The sequence below is a fragment of the Pogonomyrmex barbatus genome, unplaced genomic scaffold, assembly GCF_055798465.1.
Source record: "Pogonomyrmex barbatus isolate J1 unplaced genomic scaffold, ASM5579846v1 scaffold1, whole genome shotgun sequence".
In the NCBI taxonomy this organism is placed as follows: Eukaryota; Metazoa; Arthropoda; class Insecta; order Hymenoptera; family Formicidae; genus Pogonomyrmex; species Pogonomyrmex barbatus.
In genome coordinates, this window is record NW_028297098.1 from 25,047,524 (window position 1) to 25,072,474 (window position 24,951).

The following is a 24,951-nucleotide window of genomic DNA, read 5'->3' on the forward strand; positions in this document are numbered from 1 at the left end:
TAAGCCACGGCGTGCTTCGCCGGCACAATTTCGCGAACTTGGCAATTTTCCGGGCGCGCAATATCATTTAATAATAAAACAAAATAAATTGTGACATTTAATAACGAGATAAACGTTAATAATAAAACGGATTTCGGTGCGGGCCGCGTTTCGAGACACTTTCGCGGTCGCCGGGACGGTTCTGCAATTATTTTCACGCGGTGGCGTCTACTCGTAAATTATCGTCAATGTGACACCATGTGGTAACAGAGACGACAACACAATTGCGTCGATCTTCGAGACATTTGCGGAATTAAATTCAGGAAGAGCGCGATAGGTATAAACAAGTGGGAACATCTGCGCTAGTTCACGAAGTAAAAAGAGAGTTTCATTAACATTTCTATTACAGGCGTGGTAAATACTCCTGACGTAGTAATATATTACTGTGCATTAATTAATTGCTGTTTAATTAATTAATCCATCATTAAACTAGCTTTATTCATACTTTCCGCCTCACTTTCATAAATCGGCTCGGAAAAACGTAGTTTAGAATTTGATCGTGCAATATATTGCAAAATATTTTACATTATTAATTATTTTATTTTTATGTGTAACAAAGTTTGAGTGAAAATTATTGTGCATTCTATTAAATTTATAACATTGGGAATATTTTTGTTCGGTGAAAGATACGTCAAAAAAATTTAACTTCTCGAAGGCGCTCTCGCGCTCCTTCATTTAGCCGCGCGTTATTTTATTTATCAAACTCTTACCTTCGATATGCGACGCCGCGGATTTAATTAAACTCGTAAAACGTACATGCGAAATTGAAAGATATCAGCTGTTCGCGCGGCCAGATCGCGGTATCCAATTTTACAGCGTGGCCGCGCACGGCCGTAAAATTTTGCGTTACGTGCGCCGAGCACGACGAGAATCGAGATAAGAGGTTTACGGTGAACCTCTCGTATTAAAACGACACGTGTGGTATGTGTGTGTGTGTGTGTGTGTGTGTGTGTGTGTGTGGGGGGGGGGACGAACGCTACGAGAGAAAAGATGAAACACTCGGACTATTTATACGTGCGGCCGCGAGTTGGTCGATTTTAGAGGTCGGCGAATTAGCAGTAAAGCCGGTATCAAAATACCAATGTCAGTTGTAATACGCGAAAAGCTCGCGGCAACGCTCGCGGTAGCGAGCATGAAATAACTCTTTCAACGGTCCATATCGAGCTCTATCCGGTGCCGACCTAGACATTTGATACTCGACGTACGAAATAAAAAGGGACGGATATACGTATGCATATGTAACATTTCAAGCCGATCGTACGGATGAAGCTGACAGTTTTGTGGCGGAAATAATTTACACGATTGTGTACAATTTCAAGCGGAGTTTATTTGCAAAATGATCCCGCTTTTTATTGTCGCGCAAACGAGTTTTCCATCCTGCCTTTCTCTCGTTTGCGTCGTAAAAGAATTTATCGCGTTAAAAGTACTCCAGACAATATTGCGAAAAACAACGGGTGCGACGGGGGGGAGGGGGGGGGAGGGGGGGAGGGACAGTGTATTAATTGTCAGCGATTTAGCGTCGTCATTCGTGCGTTCATTTGCGCCAACAAGTTTTACGGCCGCGTTTCGCAAATCGTATCAAAGCGCCTGATGCGTCGATGCCGGTTGTTTAATCGGATTCCCGCGGCAAATCGGATTAATGACGATTCTCTGTAGGCACTGAAAATTGTTCAAGAATGCTAAAAATGTCGGATCCCGCGCGGAGTTGTTCGCCATTTCGTTCGCTTTTACGGGAGATCGTACTTCAGGGAACCAGTATGAATAATTTAGAAATAATTGCCATTATTTTCATATATGTAAACGGGTTCACATTGTTTAACAAATGAGGAGCGAAAGAGAGATAATTTATGCCTTCAACGCATTTATGCTTTACCTAAACTTTTACTGGCACGAGGATTACTTTTGATTATCCGCCATAACTAAGCTTGTTATATCATTATATCATTGTCTTTTTTTCTTTCTCAAAAAGGCTTCCATTTATGAAAACAAATTAGGCGACGCTAAAAGAAGTTTCCGTAAAATCGTCGACGCCAAAAAGACACGAATGTTGCGAATAACGCGACCGCACGGTTCGGGGATTACACTTCCCAGGCCGATTTATCAAAGCGAGGCGGAAAGTACAAACAAAGTTAACTTCCTGGATCGTGGGGACAATTCCTCGTCGCAGCGTCTTCGCGCCACCCCGAGAATTTGCACCCAACTTTTCCCGACGGAGTTACGAGCCATCCGCGAATGCAGCTGCAACTTCCGCCAAGTCTCGCGCCGCGCGATCTTCTCGCCTCGAACGGTTTAATATTCACGGCACGTCGTTGAATTGCGCGAATTACGATTTGTTAAGACATTGCGGAGCTTCTTCTTACGCGATTACGAGAAAGCGATGCGATGATCCGAATATTTTCGGTTAAATCTGTCTAATTCCGTAAAAACCGTTTTCTTAAAAACAGATTCTCGAGATTCAAAATATTCTTTGCGTATATTGCGTATATATAATAAAAAGTGAAATATGTGAATTAAATTAAAAGTTAAAATCTATGAAAATATCCTTTAAATACCGAATATCGTGAATCTATAATAAAAAACAAAAATGTTGATTGTAATGTCTCTTTTTGATTTTAAAGCCGAAAGAACTATTTCATTAAATTCATTTTTATAAAATTCCTGAGGGATGATAATATAACAAATTATTTTATTAACTCATATGTTAATGTTGATAAAGATAAATAAATATACGGCAAGTTAAATTAAAATCCAGAGATGTTTTGACTCAATTCTCTCTTCGTAAGTTTCCGCATCCCTCGTGTTGGATGATCCGCTTTTCGCTAAAAGAGTGACAATTTGATTGACAAGAGCGCGAAACTTTATCGACTTTATGAACTGAATAAGCCGGTCGCATTCTCGTGGTCTCCACGAAGGCGAGAAAACTTAACAAAAACTCAATTCGATATCGGTACGCGGAAATTGCCGCGAAATGGCGATAAAAGTGTAACCGCGCGAGAAATATCGCCGCATCGCGGTCTTCCTTTCTGGTGCAGTCTGCTTGCGAGTTTCCGGAAAAGCTCTCGCAGTCTCATCGCGAATGTCCGCAAGCTCGTTTTGCGCAACGGTGAGATGTGCTAAATAAGAGGAAAAAGAAATGGAGAAAAGGAGAAGGTTGGAGAGAACTAAAAAAGAAAAAAAAAAAAATACTGCAAACTTGCGCGCACCCACGGAGCGCGATCGAGAGAAGTCGGCGTGTGCTTTCCCTTTCACGAGCAGATAAATCGCTGATTTCGGCGAAAATCGTAGCTCGATCGTTGAATCAGCGTTGCAAAAACAAATATACGACCGGCATCCAGACTCGGATCTCTTTCCGGTTGTGTTCATCTTACGATGTACGTGAGCTTTTCATTAACGCGTGTAGTTAAATAATGTTAATACATGCGCATTTTGATTATTTTAATTAAAATGTTTTTTGCATTACACACATATATATATATGTGTGAGTGTGTGTAATTAATATAAAATACGTGTTTTAATAAATTGGAAAGTGCAATAATTGTATATTTCTTAATTGTAAAAAAATTGCTTCTTAAATCATTTCTCTTCAATTAACATATTCCAGAACATGTTATAACAGAAAATAAATAATTTTTAAATAATATAATTATATTTATAATAATATAATAATATAATTATATTTTTAAATTATACAATTAAATAAGATTAATGTAAAGTAATGTACACAAGTAATAAGAATAGGATGATAAAACAATGTTGCAAAAAACGAAGGTTTAATCCCTTATATAAGTTTTGCGCGCAAATCTTTATAATCCTTTTAATTCAAATACAAATATTGACTGAACGAAAATGTAGAATTACCTATTACTAGAAAGTTGTGTTAGTGCTCCAGTATTGATAGCAAGTAACCTCTAACATTTTGATTAAAAGCAAAGAATATTTACGGTTCGGAAATCCGTTAGCACAACTATGCGATTACGTGTCGACGCAAGAATTCCAATAATTTTACTCGGCGAATTTTTCTGCGATAGAAAGCTACACGTGATCGTATTGATGATTGACCTGCTCATCTTTATCTTCATAAAATCAAGCCAACTTGTACTTATCGATAAATATTGGAATTTAATTTTGCGATAATTAATACTTTCATCGATAAACAGTTTTTCTAAATATACGGATTTTGAATGTTATGATTGTAGAAAAGTTTAAATAAGCGTCTTTATGCAGTCTCTTTTGCTGCACGCTATTAAAAGAAGAAGCAAGATAAATACACGTGAAAGGAAAAATGCGAGAATGCCAGTAGAAACAAACGAAAAATGCGAAACCGTGCGGTAAGGTGATCGGTCCGCTAGAGCTGATATTTATATTGTATAAACTTTCGAGTAAAAATGAAATTCCATGCACTTTGTTGCGAACGCTTGCCTTACTTGCCTTATTTTTGAATAAAAATGACACAGATTTGCTCTCTGTCATATTCAATACGATACGCAGAAATTTTCCTAAGATTTCTCTTCCATTTCTGTTTCTTTCTGTTTTTTTTTTCTTTCGTTGGTTTTTAATGGTCGATGAAAATTTCGCGGATTACATATTGAAAATCGGATTTTACTTGAGCGTACAATTAGCGATGCGGTGCAATCTTGCACCAAATTGTCTGTCTCGGTGATAACGGACGTAAGTTTAAGGCGAGCAAAGTTCACAGTTGTTTAGGAATGCTAATAAATGCAGCACTCGATTCCAAGTCGGTTCACGTCGCACGCCAAATGCCGTGGACTAGCGTGAAGCTTCCATCGGAAGTGAATTGCATAAGACGAAGGAAACGGTTAGGATCTCAGCGATTTTGTCTACCGAAAATGTTTCAAGAGCGGCACAGAGTGCACCGAGTTTGAGATAAAACCAGGTATCCGCTTTCTGTTTTAGTCCATTTTCCCATTCCTCTTGTTCCCCTTCCATTTGTAATGTCACTTCTTCGCGAGAAGGGCAAAATTCTTTCTACTTATGCCCTTTCAGGGCAAAATTCTTTCTACTTATCCAATTCTCGCGGCGACATCAAGAATATATTTCTATCCTTGCTTATCAATATTTACAACGTTTCAAGATCGAGGGAATCCGGTGATAAATTGAGATTACATTAGTCAGCAAGTTAATGGCGACAGGTCTGAACTAATTTGATAGATGTGTGACAGAGAATAAATAATAACGCTGGAATAACGATGGAAAAGCTATGCTACTGCAATAATAATCATATACAACGGATAGAAAAAAATGGGTCTTACGATATTACGATATTGAATGATCGAGAGTTACGTTTCAATATCGTAGAATCGATAGTAGTTCCGCAGCTTGTAGAAATTGAAAATACATAGCGTTTCTCTCGCAAGCAAAAGTGGATATAACAAAACTTGTGTATCTCTGAATAAATTTCCTTTTGTGAAAGCGGACGCCTTACGTTATGTTATTGTAAAGTGACGAAATAAAGCGACGTGCCGGTATCTATTCCGGCCACGTCCGCAACGCGGAACTGCTTTAAATCGTGATACGATGTATGGAATATCACGAGGAGCGAGCCTTTTAAAACGCGGCATCAAGTGCTTTTAAACGAAAACGGCTTTTAGAATTTTATCAAAATTGTATGAATGGTCTGCACTTTCGGATACGGACATTCTTACCAATTCGCCTTCCATTTTCCCGTTAAACTGGCACTCGAGTCGATCTCAATTAGTTCCCTCGACTCGTGAACCGTCGGGAAAAATGTCCGATTTTTGTTTCGATGTCCAGCGGGGTAAAGAGAACAGTCGAAGAAAGAACGGACATCGGAAAACTTATAATGAAATTCGCGATATTTTGTTAACACATCGACGACATCGACGAAAAATCGTGAGATTGAAAACGGGACGGTAGAGAAGAGTGGCTTTTAAAGCGAATGACGTAAGCGAGGTCGAGTGCGAGCAGTCTAGAATTTTCTCCTTCTCAATCACGAAGATAATTTCATCTCGATCTCATTCCTCATCATACCCTTTGTCGCACCGATGCGAAACACCGCGCGGCAACTCTCGAAAAGACATTTGCGCTTCTCAATCGCCCCTTTGTTGTTTTCGCAATAAGTGAAATCGCCTTTCTCTCTCTTTCGATCTTGTTTTCCGCCCGGGAAAAAAACCCGGGAGAGCAAATACTTGACAATTTGCACGGTAGAAGCACGTAGAAGCTTCAAATGCGAAGTGTCTTTTCGCACAAATCGCCTTTCGTTATATCGAGTCATTGCCTTTGTGCCCCCACCCCCCTTTCCCCTTTTCCCTCTTTTCACGGAACAAATTTCGCATTAATTTCACGCGTCGAGCGCATATTTTCAAGCGCGTCTCGCATATCCTGAAAGAGAGAGGAGAGAGAGAGAGAGAGAGAGAGAGAGAGAGAGAGAGAGAGAGAGAGGGAGAGAGAAGAGCTGCTTACGACCGGATGAAAGAAAACAGACGGGAATCGCTGGGGGAGAAGAAGAAATGAGCTACTTCCGTTCCTTCGCGGCGGCGGATGCGAGAGCAAACGGAAAATCTACCGTGACCAAGAATTCAGCAGCGTTGATAGGTACTTCGCGTGCAACTCAGTGTAAATATCCTCGCAACACGGAGCTTACGCATCCGGAGCTCTTCGGAAGATGTATGCATTGCTACGAATTGTTGCGGGACAAACGACCGAATTTGCGAAACGTGCATACGCAATCTTCGGGGATATCTCGAAATCTGTATTTCGCGAACACGCTTTGTTCCGAACACATATGTCACAATTCCGTGGCAAATATGTTTCGACAGTTTCCGAAAATTACGTTAACCAAACTCCGCGAAAAATATTTCTTGTACCTGCATATACATGAACGGCAGAGAAAATTCTTGCATACATACATTTTCATACATCGCATATATGTAAAGAGAGAAAAAAAAAATGTAAAAATATAAAAATCTTAAATGAAAAAGATAATTCTTCAGACTGTAAAGTGTATAAAAGATATACAGTGAAGTAAAGTAAAGGATAAGTACGTAAGTATATAAGTATATAAGTAAAGTATATATAAGATATATTAAACATATATATAAATTAAAAATATGGAAATATTGAAGTTTTTAAATGACTTTGAGTCCACTTTTTACTTTTTAGTGATTTTAAGAGGATTTGGAGAGATTAAAGATTTGCGGACGTCCAAAGGATTAAGAAGGCTTGTCCGAATAGCTTTTTACTACAAACCAACACTAACTAACTCTATAGATTAAGATTTATCAGCGACCGTTGCGAGTGACATTCAACAACGAAGTCGAACAAATCCCTGATAGCAGTGAAATTCTAGTTAATCGAACGAGCCGTTCGATTCAAGCGGCAAAATAATTTCGGCTCGTTCACCGGCTAAAATCGATACCTGTGCGCCAATAACAATACGGAAAGCGATTCTGCGAAATTCTTAATTCACGAAACTTTGAAAAAATTTCATGGAGATTGCTGTAATTTCTCCCAAGACTATAATATCAAGCTGAATATCATGAATTTTTATCTTATGATAAAGATTCACGATATAATCTTTATATGACGTTTATTTCTTATAAATTTAATACTCAAAAGTAATATAAGAATACAATTTTTTTTTTAAATTGTGAAACCTTAAATTAAGATAAATAGTAAATTATAACAATAGATGCAAATCTAACATAAAGAAACTCAGCAGTATATCTATTCCGTTTTCTAACTTTGAGTGTTTATAGAATTAAATTTATATAAATAAATAATCGAAAATAAATTATTATTATATTTTAAAAAGTTTTATAATTTTCTAGATAAAATACTTTTTTAAAAATTATTTTTAAAGCGCTCAATCTTGTTGATAATTATTCCTTCAAATTTTTAGCTTCCTTTAAAAGAAATTTTCTTGACTTATAACGTACATATGAGGTCATTGCAGTTTTCATTCAAGAAATCATTTTACAGAGGCAAAGATATATTAATGAAAGACACGTTACGCTCATTTTGCGTACTTTGAGAGGAGAATTCTGAAAAGAATATTGTCCGATGGGAAGGAGAGCTCGCAAGAATTCTCGTATCATGAAACACCCTCTTTTTGAACGGCAAGAATTATACATAATCGCGCCCCCTTTTTTATACCCGTCCCCCCGAAATTATTTCTAGACAATACCTTTGTCAGAGCTCGGCCCCATTCATCGGATCAACCCTCACGTCCTCGCCTCACCTAGAACACAGAACGTCGTAATTAGTACGCAGACCACTTGTGTAATTAAGAGAGAGTGCGACCGACAGTGTATGTCACGAAGTACCCAATTACGACACAGATACTATCTTGCATTAAAGTATCCCGTATTACGTACAATAGTGTAAATTTAAAACCCGCGGGACCTCCCTGCACTTTTTACATTTAACGTTTTCTTCACACGAAGCTAAAAAACTGTGCTTGATTTTCAACTCTCTCATCGTTAAACTTTTTGTAAGAGAAAACGAGAAAAACTGGCTTCCATTTAAAAAAATGTTATGTTTCTTTTAGTTAAACACCTTTTAAGATTCTCTTAAAATTATTAATTTACTTGCTATGTAAGAGTATTTTTTTGAGATTATCAAGAGAATTATTTAATACAAATACTCTTCAAAAATTACTTCCAAGTTATTAATACAAAAACAATATTTCATATTCTAAGAGATGCAATAAGTAGATACTATTATTATTGTAGTTAATTCCGATTCGTCTATTCATTCATCTCCATTTTTTTTTATGAAAAAAGTGAAAATATGATTTTAATTGACATGATTCTCTGCGGGAAGTCGCGACCTTCTTTTACATAAAATCACTTGAGTAATACGTTCCCGGAATCCAGCGAATGCGTGTCTCGAGGGACTCCTTCACATTCGCTATTTCTCTTTAAGTTCAACTGGAATAACAAAGCACGCGAAGCGCAAACACAACCGCGAGCTGGAGAGCTGTCGTTGCTTTGTGATCGCCAGTTTCCACAAATCACAAGTACCAACATCTCCACCACCTCGCTCGTTGGAAAGTCTCGCCGGAAGAAACTCGGCGAGACGTTTCGTTTCACATTCGCCTGCGAACTTGGAATTTCTCCATTGACAAGGGCGGCCCAGAAAACGATCTTCGAAATGTCAATTCCCCTGGACCCTCGTCGATTTCGATCGGCGAGTAGGCCTTTACTATTACGACTATCACCCGCGACAATGACCTCATCCTCGAAAACTCGAAATTCCGAGCGGGACGAGGTGTATATACTAGTATATACAAACTCATGGATTGCTCGTAGCTGTTGCTGGATTCACGAGCGATACCAAGGACGCATTATGTGGGAATTAATCACCGAACGGGAGTTCCCACGATAGATAGTTTTCCTATAAAAATGTTGACGATACTGCACATAATTCTTGCGCTTTTGATAAAAATAATTTTTTTAATTCATTTTTGAATATGTCATTATTTTTGCATAATTAGAGAAATTTAAAAGACAATTTTAAGCAAAAGAAATAAGAATAGTTTAAAATTCTTCCATTATTATTAATTAACGTAAATATAATTATTTGTATTACATTTATAGTACGTACCGATATTAACATTTTTTTTTCTTTTTTGGAAGTTACAGACATAAGAATATTACGATTTGTAGCTTCCAATTTTTCTCTCTCAGATTTATCCAAATTATTTAATACCGAAAGTCATCATTTTCGATCGCCTCTATTTTTTTAAATTAATATCTTTTTAGTATAAAAAAAAAATAGAATTTTCCATTAGAATAAAGAGAGTAACCGGTAGAAAGTTGAAAAATTTCAAAATCGCCCTTTAATGCAAGGAAAAAGAGCTATTAGCTTAATAAATAAAAATTAAAATCCAAAAATCACTAATCACTCCGACTTCTATGGCGTTAATACTATTTATCAAGTAAAAAAAGCTTTTTGCATTATAGTCGTAATGTTAAAATCACTTTAAGAAACATTAAAGCGGAAGCAAGGAAGTGTCGCGTTCAAAGGCAGAGAGAAATGAACGATGATCCACGATGAATTGTTTTTCCAATGGCGGAAGGGTTAAATCCTAAGTTCTTGTACGTGCAAGGAGCACACAGTTTCTCGAAGGCTCCGAGGGAGGCAATATTTGTCTGGCGAGTTACTTTGTCCAGCTGGGAGAAGCGCTCGATCAAACATTTATATTGGATCGGCACCGGGCGCGCCGGATTTCTCTCCGAGCGAGAGAATCGAAGAGTAACCTTGAGGATCCGCCGTTTTCGCTAACATACGAGGCTCGTCAATACTCCAAAGCAAATACACCTAGCCTAAACTGCCGTCGTTCATTAGAGCGGAGTACGGGGCTATGCGACTGGCGTACGCAGCTGAGAAACACCTAGTTCGTCGGATTATCATGACAAATAAATCATTCCCCGGAACTTCCTGCCTCTCTAAACGCGTGCAAAATCATATTTAGGTCAGAATTCCGACCGAAACATAATGTGTGCGTCTGAGCAATCCTTACAAGTTATTGTTCGAGCGTTGACTGTCGAGCGAACTCCGTGCACCGTTGCGCGATTCTAAAGATCCAAACGAGATACCACAATGTCGTAATTTAATTGCTGCATTTAACGTACTAATTGACAAAAAATAAATATAAATTTATGCAAGACTTTTGAATGCGACAATTATGCAATAATTGCAATAATTGTTGTAACAAAAGTGGGTGTTTGTGTTTTAGCATATCATTTTTAACGTTGATCACGCTGTAAAAAATTGCTGGTTGTTAAATAATTTATCGTTTCGGTAATTATATGAAATTTATACGTTTATATAAATCAGAGGATTTATTTATGTATTTATTTATAACGTGACATTGCCATGACGTGCAATTTTTGTCTCTAGATTAATGGGCTTTCCTGTTTAGGACAGGCTTTCGAGAATCTTTATGGAAGTTGCTTATTTTGCAATTGCAAAACCAACTCAAAGTAGACAGTTTTGCAACGGCAGTCTTTTTGCTCTCGGTTTCAAGGATTAGATTCTGCCTGGGTGGATATTAAATGAGCGATTATCGCATGGAGATGATGTGGGTGGCGGATCTTCTGTGTACACATGTCTGTGTAAGGATTATTATCCAACTCCGGTAACGATATGTCGGCGAAAGACCCAGAGACTATTTACACCGATATTAAATTCTATTTTTGTGAATTTCACTCCGGAGTCAAATTCCGTGGGCAACGCGAGGTTACAATCGACATTCGCTCTCAAACCCGAGAGAGAAAGAATATCCCGAGAGGAGGCAGACGTGTATGGTACATGATAAAATTTTCTCATTCGTTCGCTTGTCGGTTCCAATTTCGTGTAATTAACAGGACGGGATTAGCGACGAAGGGAGGCAGAGAGGAAAATCAATGGGAAAAACGAACGGTTGGAGACAAGCATCCAGATTAGATTTTAAGGATTTAATTAGACAAATGATGACCCTGCAAATTTAATAACTTTAACAATTTTTCTCTTTCAGCTAGCTGCACGTTTGCGTTTAACGTGTCTTTTCAATATTTTGTCATGGTTTGTAAAATAAAATATTTTAACATAAGTGGTCGTGCTTTTCAAAAGATAAGATAAAGAGAGAGTCATACGTGATAAGAACAATGTATATTAAAGTGAAACAAAATTAACCTGTATTAAAATAACATAATATAATATAAAAATATAATATAATATAATATAATATAAAAAATTAAATGTTTTGGCTCATTTTTGAATTTTCTTTTCAATTGAATTACTTTACAAGATAATGATGAGCATGGATTTAAAGATAAGAGAATATTTCAATATTATTAATCTCAAGCTGCACGATTAAGATGTATGTAAGCATGTATGTGTGCTATAATTGTAATGACTGATGTTAGAAAAGAGGATGAAACAGAGATGAATATAAAAAGGAAAGAAACCCCCCTCCCCCCCCCCATCAAACTTACCTGAAGTTCAATAGTTAACGACATTAAAAAATTCAATCCAATGTAAAAGAATGATTCGATTTTAACAGTATATGTAAATAATATGTAAAACATCAATAGTGACAAATACAATCACAACGATAAAAAGTAAAAAAGTACAATATAAAGGCAGCACAAATGAACTTGTCAAGCGGCAATAACGGCATACATCGAGAATTCATTCTCGTCGATTGAAGCATGTATCGACTGATCCATTTGGAAAATAAGAACCGAGTGCGTAAACGCAATACGTATTATATCGAGATGCATCCTCAGGCATTCCTTTGCATTTCGGTGTAGACATCGATTCGACATCAAACATAATAGTCTATCGCGTTTGGAACTCACAAAAGAGAAAGAGAGAAAGAGAGTTCAGTTAATATCCGGTGCAGGCGTATCTCCTTCAGTCAAGAACAATCGAGAAGAAGATATCAGAGACTGAGGAAATCGAAAGCACATTGCTCCAATCTGAATGAATGCATACCGGGGTGCAATGCGGGTTCCTCGCATCAATGCCACTAAATCTTGTGTTTATTGGAAGGAAAGAATAATTGATATATTGATTGATTTACTGACCTTCTTTCTGCGGTCAAAGTAACGCGAGCAATTTTACTCCAAGATTGCAATGCTATTTCCCGACTTGAGTAATTTTTTTTTAATTTTTATATTACCCTATATCACCGGTTGTCGCGTTTCCGCATGTCAAAGAATGTCACGCTCTTTGCATTTTATAACGAATTTATCGCGGCTGTGTGTGCCGTCGATTTCTTCCAACGCCCTCGTCGATATTCATGTCTTCCTCTATTGTCGATATTGGTAGGCAAACGCATTCACACGAGTGAACAAATACCGACGAAAATAGAAACGCGAATCGACGAAACGGGAGATTTCCATTTTCTCCGGATTGAACGGTAGCGAATGTCTGGAGCTCTCGAAGGCTCGTATTAAAACTGTTTCTTCTACAAAATCGATTGTGTACAAAATCTATCGTTGTTATTAATTAAAATGGTTCTTAAAATAAACGCATAAAGCGTCTTTAACTTCTTGCATTTAGATCAACGAGCGAATTTTTTATTTTACAAAAATATTGATTATTATTTTTTAATCTGTACAATGTAATGGATAGTATAAAAATCACTGTGAGGTATGCATGTTTTTTATAAAATAAAAGCAATAAAGTTCCAACTCAGAATGAAACTTGCCAACAAATGGTCTGTTTCATTTACGAATTCATCGAACGAATTGGTTGTTCTGTCGGACAGATTTCGGAGCAACAAGTCGCGCGTGATTCGTTACGTAGATAGTCCTGGAGCAATCAAATATTTCAAGCTTGATAAATTATCATTAACCCCTATCAAGACGATATATTTCATCGCTGAAAGAAATACGCGTGTCTCTGATTAACATATTTATAACGGATTATATATAATTCCTTAACGGAATATAGCAAAAATGTACAGCATCATATAAATTAAAACAATTTATACGCATTTTTATGAGTCATCAACGCGAATCAGATTAACAGATTAAATTTTTGCTTCATTAGAGATGCTGCTAATAATGTTGCATTTTATGTTGCGTCACCTTTGGAGCCTTGCGTCGAAATATGGCAATTACAGTTTAATCCATCTTGGAATAGCACACGGACAAGTTTTAATACGATCGTATTAGATATTTCACGGTGGGACGAGGGAAGATCCGGTACGGAAAAGGCACGACGGACACCCAATTATGGCGGGTTTAGAGATTCGGTCATTGCGGCCGGCTGGGCCCACTAACGCTTGTGTTATTACAAATCCCAGTTCTCGTTACGGAGATCGATAGCACGGGCTCCGACCTATTATTATTTACGCATGCAGGCATGTGTGGCAGATGTAAACACAATTTACATTAAATTACGCGCGAAATTTCAATTTCGGACACGTCCGTGGAAGAAACTTACGACCGTTCGCATCGATTGCGTCGTTTGTGAATCGATGGAGATAGAATTATGGGTACAATTAATCGAAGGTAAATAATATAAGCAAACCGAGTCCCTAATTTTTTGAAATTATCTCAAATTCGCCGTTGCGAATTCATAATTTATGAATTTATTATATAATTATGAATTTGTCATATAATTATTGTATGAATTTATAATTCGTATAAAGATTAATTTTATATCAATCCTGGAACGTTATCTTTGTCTACAATTTTGTATCATCTTTGAAATGTACAATTAACAAAAATATCTCAAGAAAGTAAAAAGAAATTATAAGAAAATTAATATTTTGTTTAATTTAATGTTATTTAAATAAATCATAATCCTACAAGGATTAGAGAATCTTTTAAACGTAAATATTATTTAAAAACCAATTGTAACACATCAGCATACTTTAGTAATGTATAGATAGCATTTTTTTAAATTAATAATTATTTGACAAATCATTTTATATCAATAATTTTTCGAGAAATAAAATATGTTCAATTGAAAGATTCGATAATATTTCTCATTTTTCTTGAAAGGAAAAATCATTTTCATTATCTCATGTCAATCAAACATAAAAAATTTCAAGATATAAAGAGTTATAAATTACAAGCATATTTTTAGCGTCAATATTTTAGATATTAAATTTTATAAATACATTATTATTCTTCTTATTTATTTTTTCTCTTCTTTCTCTCCTAAGTACAACTGCAACGTATATAGGAAACTATTTTAACATTATATTTGACTTTAAAAAGATTAGAAAAAAATATTTTAAAATTTTTATAATTAAATCCATGTTTTTACAAATTAGTTGTAATTTCAAAAATCATAAACACTTTAAAAAAATTAAAACACATTTTTATAAAAGAATCGTCTCAATTTGATGTAACGTTTGATTATCGGAAACTATTTATCTTATAAAAATGTTATACGAAACTGAAACCTCTGGAATTCGATATCTCGTTTGCAACAACGCAGTAATTACGATGGATTCGATTTATTAATGATCAATATCTCGTTTTATTAACACACGGAATTGTATCAATAGCTATCAATGTGAATTATTTTTAGAATAACGTGATGAAATTCAAGAAGAGAAAATAGAGATATACTAACTTTCATTATCATTTTTCTGGTTTACTGATTAAACAAAGTCAGTGTACGAAGAAAAATAACTGATCTCATTCATTGTCATTCGTTTAATCTGTCCCGGGATTAAAAGGCAAAGCTATATACCAACGCAAAAGAAAAATTGCGAAATTGCAATGTCTATAATAATCATTATAGACATATGCAAACAGGATTACAGTGACGTAACTTTTAGCGTTTAAAAAGACCAAGCGGTTTTATGGAGAACGGAAAAAAATCGCGTATAATAATTACTTCTCTCTCTCTCTCTCTCTCTCTCTCTCTCTCTCTCTCTCTTTCTCTCTCTCTTTCTCTTTCTTGGGTGTTGTTAATATCCGAGTATGTCGCGCCAAGATTGTCTGGAACGAGCGATGCTCGACGTGTCGAGCAAGAAGGAACGTGGACCTTGATGACAAGATCGCCCCGAATGGGCGGAGGGGATCAATGAGGATGGCGACGCCCGTCCGGGGCGCCGATGCCTGGTTACGCGTCGCGACGCTTCTCGAGTTCTCGCACGACACACGCAAACATTCGTCGTCTCGTGAAAAAGTCGCAGGATCGAAAGTCAGAGAAATCGAGTTCACGTACTCGGCTCGTAATTGAGAGATAAAACCGTCTCTCTTCCTCTTTCTCTCTAACTAGATAAGCGCGATTAATTTGCAGTAAAATCCACCGGCGCGGATCGGACGCGGATGGGACGCATCAGAGTGTGATCGATTATGATAATCTCCGGACGTATCGCTTATCCGAAATTTCTGCACGCATACGATACACACACACACACACACACACACACACACACACACACGCGCGCGCGCGCGCTCGATATATACTTCGCGTATATTTACGTCGGCGAGTTGCGTTCTAATCTACATTCGCATGGGCCGCGATGCAAATTGCGAGCATGCAAATGGCAACAAGATAGTCTCATGCAGCGATACACACGTCCGATGCAGAAGCAGTATATCGGCGGTAGATGCAGTCTCGCGTGGAAACGCGATGGGGTGAGATAACGTAGATGCGCCGCCGACCTTGCCTATATCGCACTTTATTCATCGGCCGCCGATTGTTTTTGCCAATTGCGGGCTTGTGCGAACGCTTAATCCCGTGAATTTCCCCGGGTGAATATCGTTACACGCGATACGACGCGCATATCGTAGAAGGCTTAATTACAAGGGCCATCCGTGAGCCGAATGTAATCGCGGAGAATAAATGCGGGACGCGTCTAGGAAATAACGGTATAACTCAAAAATACTTTAAACAATCTGTAATTCATGGCGAAATTTTGTTAATAATTCTGTGCGCGTTACGTATTCTGACATACATGTGTATTATGATGCCCGCAACATTCTGTGCATTGCATGACATATAAAATTATAAATAATATTCCTCTATCAGTATCAGCTGTCTGAAGTCAAAAAAGAAGTTAAATAAAAAGACAAAAATAAATTGTGCAAAAATTTAAAATTAGAATTTCATCTTTCTAAAAAAACCTGAATCTTGAGATAATTATCTAATTACATATAGAGTAATCATAATGTCTGCTCAAATCTAAAAAAAGAATTCCCTGAAAATACCCTGATTTTCAAAGCAAATTTGTTAAAAATTTCAGGTAAAGTGAAAGTATTTTTAAATGTCTTAAAAATAAATAAACATATATTTATTGTACAAAGTCCTTAATATTTTTCATTCATAAAAATTTATAAATCATAAAATAAAATTAAGTATCATTAGAATTTCAATAACTAAATTTGAAAAACTTTTGAAAGAAATTATAAGGACTATTATAAAACGTAAATTATAAAACGTAAATATTTTATACTACATAAAAATTTCAAACTTTATTTTCAAAAGCCACAAACAAAAAATTTTAACCGACACAAAATTCAACTTTTATAAAACTATTAAAATAAATAACAGTCTTTAATGAATAAAATTACATCTAACACGAAATTGTTGTCAATGTTGAATATTGGATTAATTATAAAAAGTCAGTGTGTTCTAATATTTAGAATGGATGGATCCACTGTTGTAAATAATTTCGTTGGTAAACTCCTATTATAATATAGAAATAAAATATTAGAAAAAGCAACTTCAAAAAAGTTCCTTGATTTTCAATAAAATCTTTTAATTTTTCAAGATATAAACAAATTCCCTGAGAATTTCAGATTTTCCAGATAATAGACATCCTGGAGTAAAATAATAAAAATCATTTCTTTAAAGATCTCATTATCAATTTTATATTTTACATACCCCAAAAATATATATGATTGAACTTGAAATTTTTTTATATCACTTTTCTTCGATAGTTTATACAAATTCAAATTTATTAAATTCAAACGATCGTAAAAGTACTTGATGTGTTTAAAAAAAAAATTTGATATTTTAAATTATATTTTTGCATTATATTTAAACTGGATTGTTCGTTGGAAATTTTGAATACTGTTCTTGCTAAAAAATAGTTGTTGCACAAACGTTATTATAAACGAATGTCGCTGGCGATGGCGCGACGTGGCACATCTGTGTAATTAGTTTTACGGCACGGTGAACTTGAGTATGAGTGCGTAGTTAAAATCGCGAAAGGGCTATTTATCGTCGTTGAAATAGCAGAGACGTTTTCGAGTCGTTCAATGACACAAAAGCGACACCGCGACAACGGATTCAAATGACCCGAATAATTGAATACCCTGGATAACCTCGATTCCAGGTCCGATGAAGAACTACGGAAATAGAATGATAAAAGATGAGAAATTTCAGGCCGAAAGATGAAGAGAGCTGTGCGACATTTAAAAAGTGGATTAAAGTGAAATTTCTTCGGATGAACCTCGACCTCTGCGCACGAGTGCGGCGAACTTTAATGAGAATTTTAATATCTGCCATCGTCAGAAGGGTCGTTGTGTCCTCAAGCTTTTTGAGAAAAAAAAAACTTTACTGGCGAAGACGTCATTATGGCAACGCCAATTTCATCGTTACTTATTTTACATTCTGCGATCTATACGAGAAGTATATTTTTGTTAATTAACAAATTTCTCTCTTAATTCTATATGTTTTCAGTAATAGCGTCGATATTTCGCGTATTTTCATTATTTATTATTTATTTCCATTATTATTTCCAGAAATAAATATAAAAATAAAATTCTATCTAGTGCATTTTTGTCGGAGCATCTTAATTTTCCCCACTTTTCGCGCACTCGAGAAAAGCTTTCATTCTGTTACAGTTTGCATTTTGTTGCATCGCAGTTTCCGCACAACGATTATTTTAATGAAATTACAAAGTAATGAAGTGCTGAAGTTCTTCATTTTTTAGAGAATTTATAATTTGCGATATTATACACAGAACGTATAATCTCGTAACCGCAAACGTCGAGATAGCAAAATTCGATTATTAAATAATCAAGTTTGGTAACGAGTATACTTTCAATTACAGCGTATTTTTTTCGAAAATAATTAAATACATGTAAAATGATTCCGCCAAAGTCTTCCTTTCAAAAACTTCTTTAAATTAAACTTTAAATTAAACTTTTTATTTTGTTAAAACTCTTAAAGTGAAAAATAATGCCACTTTGATGAAAAAGATGTTTTAAATTCGATTCGGATTTGGAATGCAACATTTTAACGTCGCATATGTTTTGTTATAAAAAATTTAAACTTGTTACACAATTTGTTACACAAACGTTTAAACTCCGAAACGTACGTTCTTCGTCAAAAACTTTCACTGAAAGATAGGAAAAAATTTCCTGTGAAGCTCGGATGGCTTATACTAGAATCAAGCCCTATTCCATATTTTATGAGGAATTCGACAAAGTTTAAGCTTTCTCTCCCGAAACCGGAAAGGCGGATCCATTTATGCTAGTCATTCAAGTTCAAACTTTGAACGAAGCGCATTTTTCTTTTTTACGACTTCACTGCAAATCGCTCGGTACGAGGGACGTTTTACAGCAAAGTTTACGAACGTCATCGTAGCTCGACTGCGAAGTGGAGGAACGTCGTGAAAAGGCGAGGCGATAAAGATTACGAGAGAGAGAGAGAGAGAGAGAGAGAGAGAGAGAGAGAGAGAGAGAGAGAGAGAGAGAAGGAGAGAGATGTGACTGATGCGTGAAGACACGGTGACGCGCGATGCGACACTCAGGATGCATAAACGCGAGTCGCGTTTATAACGAACATTATTTGTAGAAACGTTAAATCGGTCGCTTTAGTCGCGTCACAAAACACCGGCAACGCGCGACAAAGTGCAAAAATACGCGCGCGACAAAGTAAGCGGAATGCATACATAGTCACGTTATCCCGCGACATATAAATTTACAAGACACGTGAAAAGCCTAGTAAATAAAGTGCCATAACACGCAGATATAACCTGAAGGATGGACACTAGTAAACTGCACGCTGGAAGTAAAAAAAAAAAAAAGAAATAACGAGAAATAATGAGAGAAATAATGAAGGAAAATTTATATCAATTCTCGTCCTATTTAATTCTTTGCCGCGGTGTTTACAGGCGCGTTTCGTGTTTTAATAATTCTCGCTACTGCGAAATTGCAATATGACAGCTCTTTTGAAAGAATGTCAGGTAGCGTCGATACTTGTAATATTCAATCGCAAGATCGACGAATATAAAAATGTCGATATCTTATTAAATTTCAGCGTCCCGAGTTACGCGACGAATACATACACGTGCGGGAGTTCAAAGGAAGAAAAATCCATAAACGAACACTTTTACCGGAAATGTTCGGCACATAGATCCCTTTGGGTTTCGGACAAACATGTCGAAATCGATCAAACGTGGATCCCCGTGGATTGACGTACAAATAAACAAATCGATGTATGCGCGATTCGCTTCGATTATCTTGAGAACGTCTTTTCGATAAATCACGGATCGGCGGTTCCATTATCCATATTTTTAGTAGCTCTCGAGCTTCACTTCCGTGATCGTAATCGGAATGCTTGCGTACCTCTTGCAGGACCATCTCGCAAAATTTAAATCGCAAAGACAAAATATAGAGTCACAAGAAGCGGCCTGGCAAGCAACGTATGAAATAGATCGAGCGATACGAAAATATATGTATATATATATATATATATATATATATATATATATATATATATATATTGATGAAAATAAATGGTTTCTTCCTAACAACATGGATCCAGGATGCATTCCAATTTGCTTCTCGAAAGAAAATATTAGATCTACAAATTAATTCGATAAACTTCAAATTTACTCGTTGAAATCATCATTTTTCTTTTACGTTGAAATTTAATTGGTCAAAAAATGGACTAAAGCTACAAAAAATAATGAAGACTATTTTGATAATTAAATTTATATTATTTAATGCATATTATTATTATTATTAATGTATAAGTAATTTCAATTTTGTAAAAGAAAGCATCAAATTCGTATTAATTCGTACACTTATTATGCTTTCATCAACATACAAAATCCTGCTAAAACTCTTGAAAATTTACACCACTTTCAGACTTACTCGAGATTATAAATGCTTTAGTATTTCAGTTTTCTTAATGCTTTAATAAAATAGAGTCAGTTAATTTATAAAAAAATGTGCTAATAAAAAGTGATTAGAAAGTTTTTATGAAAATAGATAATAAAACATTGTTCTTCAGTTGATTTCTATTAAATCTTATCTCAGTAAGTTCCGAGCAGATTAAAGTTTAATTGTCGAGATAATTAACGTTGCAAAGTAAAAAGTTGCAATGACCAAGTGAAAACAATAGCTTTCCGACACCTTTACATGAAGAAAAAAGTCGACTTCGAGTTGATCACAGAATAGTTGGAAAGTAGTGCCGCGATAAATCTTGGACACTTTATATAAAATATCTCAAGCACATTTTCTTTCAACTTATTCTCAGTTGATCAATTTCGTGTCGATTTTTCTTTGATAAAAGTTTGACTGCATTTTCTCCCACAAATTTTTAATATTTAATTTGATTTTAAACATCTCTCTTTAAAAACTAATTTTTTTCAAAATAAATATTCTGTTAAAGCAAACCATATTCAAAAGTAAGCGAAGAATAAAATGTTTGTCGTTATTCGCTTAAATTTACATCGAGAAAATATTAGACTTTTAATCTCAAATTTCAAATTGATTAACGAATTCATAGAGAAAGGGAGGTACAGAAAATCTGGAATGTCCAATTTAAAAAGATTGAACTAATAATATGAAATTAAATATAATAATATCAATTAAAATAATAATAAAAGTACTCGTTATGATTTCGTGAATCTTTCGTTATTCATATTACGTCCCTCACTTGTCCTCTCTTCAGGGCGATAGGTGTGTAACGGAAGGTGAGGTAATTAAATGACAGTGACTTGAATTTATGACTCACGATTCCCTATGCGTGTACACCATATTTTCACCAGTGGGAAATAGCACTGTACTTGCGAATCGCATGAATAGAGAATGGCAAGCATTACATTGCAAAATTAGCGCTGCGTAATTAATGTTCGCGACATTATTGCTCCTTTTACATTACGCATGTACAGAGAATACTGTCAACAGCAATTTACTATGTTAAAAATTTAAATGTCATCAATCATTATAAGCGGTTTTGTTAAAAATCTCTTCAAATATATCAAAACATTTTTACAATGTAAATTTGTATATTCATGATTTTTAGCAAAGTATGTATGAAAACTTAATAATTAAATTAAAATTATTGTGCATTTAATATAAACATTTAATACACATATAATTTAAACGTAAATTAAAAATAAGACAACGCGTATAAATGCTAAAAGATCTTTTTCATAATTGTATAACTAACATATTTTTTTTATATTTTCTTCGTAACATGCAAAATGAATCTTTCATTTTCTTTCTCTCTTTCGTTGTGCTGAAGGATCTTATGTATTTCTTCTTATTTTTATTGTACCAATTTGAACATATATCTAATTTAACTGAGAGCTCTATTACCAGTTTATTCCTATCTTCAAATAGCACTAACATTGTTATACAATTCCAGACTGGAAATTCGAAGCTCGAACTCCTCCTGACAGTTTTCGTAACAATAAGAGCATCCTTGACTAGCAAACCGCCGAAAGTTAAATTAACTTTCTTCAACACTTCGCAGCGGTATTGTCTCTCTTACCGGCAGTTCGATCAAATCCCACGTGAGAATTTTTCCCCGTAAGATTTTTCCTCTCGATACGATCGAGGGCTCAGAGAGAACGACGAACGGCGCGAAATCACGGGAGATCAGGGAGAAAAGGGGAGGGAGAAAAGCAGGGAGGCGCAACGCGAATGTATCAGGACACGATTTTGAAAGTTGAGGCTGAAGATGAGCTCTAACTAAGTTGAGCCCCCGCAAAATTGCTCCCACGACAGGAACTTCGGAAGAACTGCAGTTATGAACGTACGACCTGGCGATGTTAATCAAGAAGTTGCAGCGGCGAGGTCATAAATGTCGTGGACCGGCAATTCTTTTTTCTTGCTTCTATGTTGTTCCGCGTGTTCCGCGTGCTCAATAAAATGTTCGGGCAGGATAAAAATCCGCGTTATTTTTAGAATTCACCAAGATTCCATGAAGTACTTGCATGAATCTCTCTCTCTCTCTCTCTCTCTCTCTCTCTCTCTCTCTCTCTCTCGCGAGCACATAGAGAGGAACGCGATCGCGTTTTCGCTTATTCGTGTCGCGTAATGATTGTTCACTAATGATTTCGGGTCGCCGTAACTCCCTTCGCACCGAGAAATTTTATTTACCGTGCGGTAATCAAGCTTATCGGTTAACGTAAATTAATTCCAAAATGATTAGCGATCGAAATTACGTCATTTGCATCCACAGATATTGCATTGATACATCCGTATATTTCGATTATGTCACTGCAAATATATTATCGGGAAATTATTATTTAATTTTTCTAACGTGCACGTGTTATTTAATTCGTGTAAAAATATGTCATAATTAATTTGTACATTTAAAAATACAATAAACATATTGGCGATATGCAATTAGAATGTTATCGTGATTGTGATGTTAAAATGTAATTTATTTGTAAAAATGTTAATAAACGACGAAACTGTAAAAGCTAATGGCTTTCAGATTCGAGAGTAGTCTGTCATAGTTACGAATGCAAATGGATTAATATGATTTTGCGAGACATAATACCGGGAGATTACGTGATGAATCCATAGGGGCTAATAAAACATGATGTAATATTGATTCCTGCAATTTCTACAGTATTAAACCATTAATGACAGTAGTCTTGATAAACGCATCATCAAACATATCGCTAAACAACCCGACTATATCAAACGACTAATATCGGGAAAAACTAAGTATCTTGCGCATATTTATTATTATGGATATTGCAACGGCGAGTGAATGGGGTGAATTCGGAAGTAAACCAGGATATTAAATTAAGAACTCTCTCAGTGACCCACTTCCACTCGCTTGAATTTACTCTGTTAACTCTTCGCGCCGTCAAAAAGGAGCATCTCTTATCCACCACCGCTGTATTTCCTCTGTGAAACAAAAAAAACTTGAGGGGAAAAAAAAAAGAAACCCCCCCCCTCCCACAAAACGATTCGCGTTCCCCTGAAATGTCATTCGAAACGACTCGATGTCTCAAATCATCTTTGTTTGATCTTTTTAAAACAAAGTTTCTATCTTCTTATCTCGTCTTACCTATACTCCAAGTCTCATCATCTCTTTCTTTTTCTTTCCTTCATCTCTTTCTCGGAAGGCATTTCAATTTTAAATTAATTACCCGAAATCGAACGAAAATCCTCATTTCACTCTGCACACGCCCCATCCGATTTTGCACGCGTGCATGCTGATGCTGCACCAGAAACGCGGCAGCAATACTGACCTTGACTTTCCGACATCTCCGGGCGGCAATGGATCTTGACTGTCTCCTGAGCGCCTCCAGAGGAACGCGTTGCCTTCAGAATCCGCGCCGGTAGGTGCACCACCACGACACAGCGGCACCACCACTACTTCTCTCTCTCTCTCTCTCTCTCTCTCTCTCTCTCTCTCTCTCTCTCTCTCTCTCTCTCTCTCTCTCTCTCCCTCTCCCCCCCTCCCCTCCTCGCGGGTAGCTTCAAAAGATAAGAGCTGATAACCGGTTCCCGATCCCGCACGCGTGCGACGCGATCTCACGAGCGGGGAAGACGATCACTGACAGCCGCAAAAAAAAAAGGGAAACTACGGGGCGACGCAAGACGGGTTGCGACCGGCAGAATTTATTCGGTGCATCCGAGACGTCGACGTTCGCAGGGATACACGCGGATGCACACTTTTGCCCGTTCGTTCTCTTCACAGCAGCACAACGAATCGTTCGCGGCGCGGCTTGGGCGGTGACTGAGCGCGAGAATCGAGGCGTCCCGACGCTCTCTCGAAGTCACCCCCACTTCCACCCTCGTCTTCCCGCGATATCATGCGGACAGAGAGAGAGAGAGATAATACCTGCCAGAATTCCCTCGTCTACTCGCACCCCCGTCTCGTTGCTAACACGATCAACGAGATCGGAAAGTTTCCCTTTCGTTGTTTCTTCGTTCTTAACCCCTTTCCGAACACCGAAACTTGCGTATTCGGCCCCTAACAATATCGAGAACTTTTATGTTTTCGTGTGCGAAAAACGATCCTTTGTAGAAAGAAAGAAGGAGAGAGATTCGTTAAATACTTTTTTATTCCAAATGTAATAAAAAATTATATAATCTTTGCGAAAAATAATTATTTTAAAAAGAGGAAAGCTATTTTTAATCTGGATATAGAGAGTTAAGATATTAGATAATTTTTTAAATTAAAAATAATTCGTTTAGTCGAAGTAATTTAATTTTGTAAAATATATATGAAACAAATAATTCGCTGAAGTGAGTATTG

At 36.4% G+C, this 24,951-nt stretch overlaps 1 protein-coding gene across 5 annotated transcripts in view; it reads right to left on the reverse strand.

Annotated features, from left to right (window-relative positions):
• Trpgamma (Transient receptor potential cation channel gamma) overlaps window positions 1–24,440 on the reverse strand; it is a 94,897-nt gene extending 70,457 nt beyond the window's left edge. For 3 of the 5 annotated variants that reach the window (XM_089085327.1, XM_089085324.1, XM_089085328.1), the window contains exons 1-2: window positions 23,939–24,440; window positions 8,204–8,257 (exon numbers count right to left, since the gene is read on the reverse strand). The gene's annotated coding sequence lies outside the window, so the exon portion shown is untranslated. The remainder of the gene's footprint in view (window positions 1–8,203; window positions 8,258–23,938) is intronic. The other 2 variants (XM_089085326.1, XM_089085325.1) reach the window with 2 other exon arrangements.
• Between the last annotated feature and the right edge of the window lie 511 nt (window positions 24,441–24,951).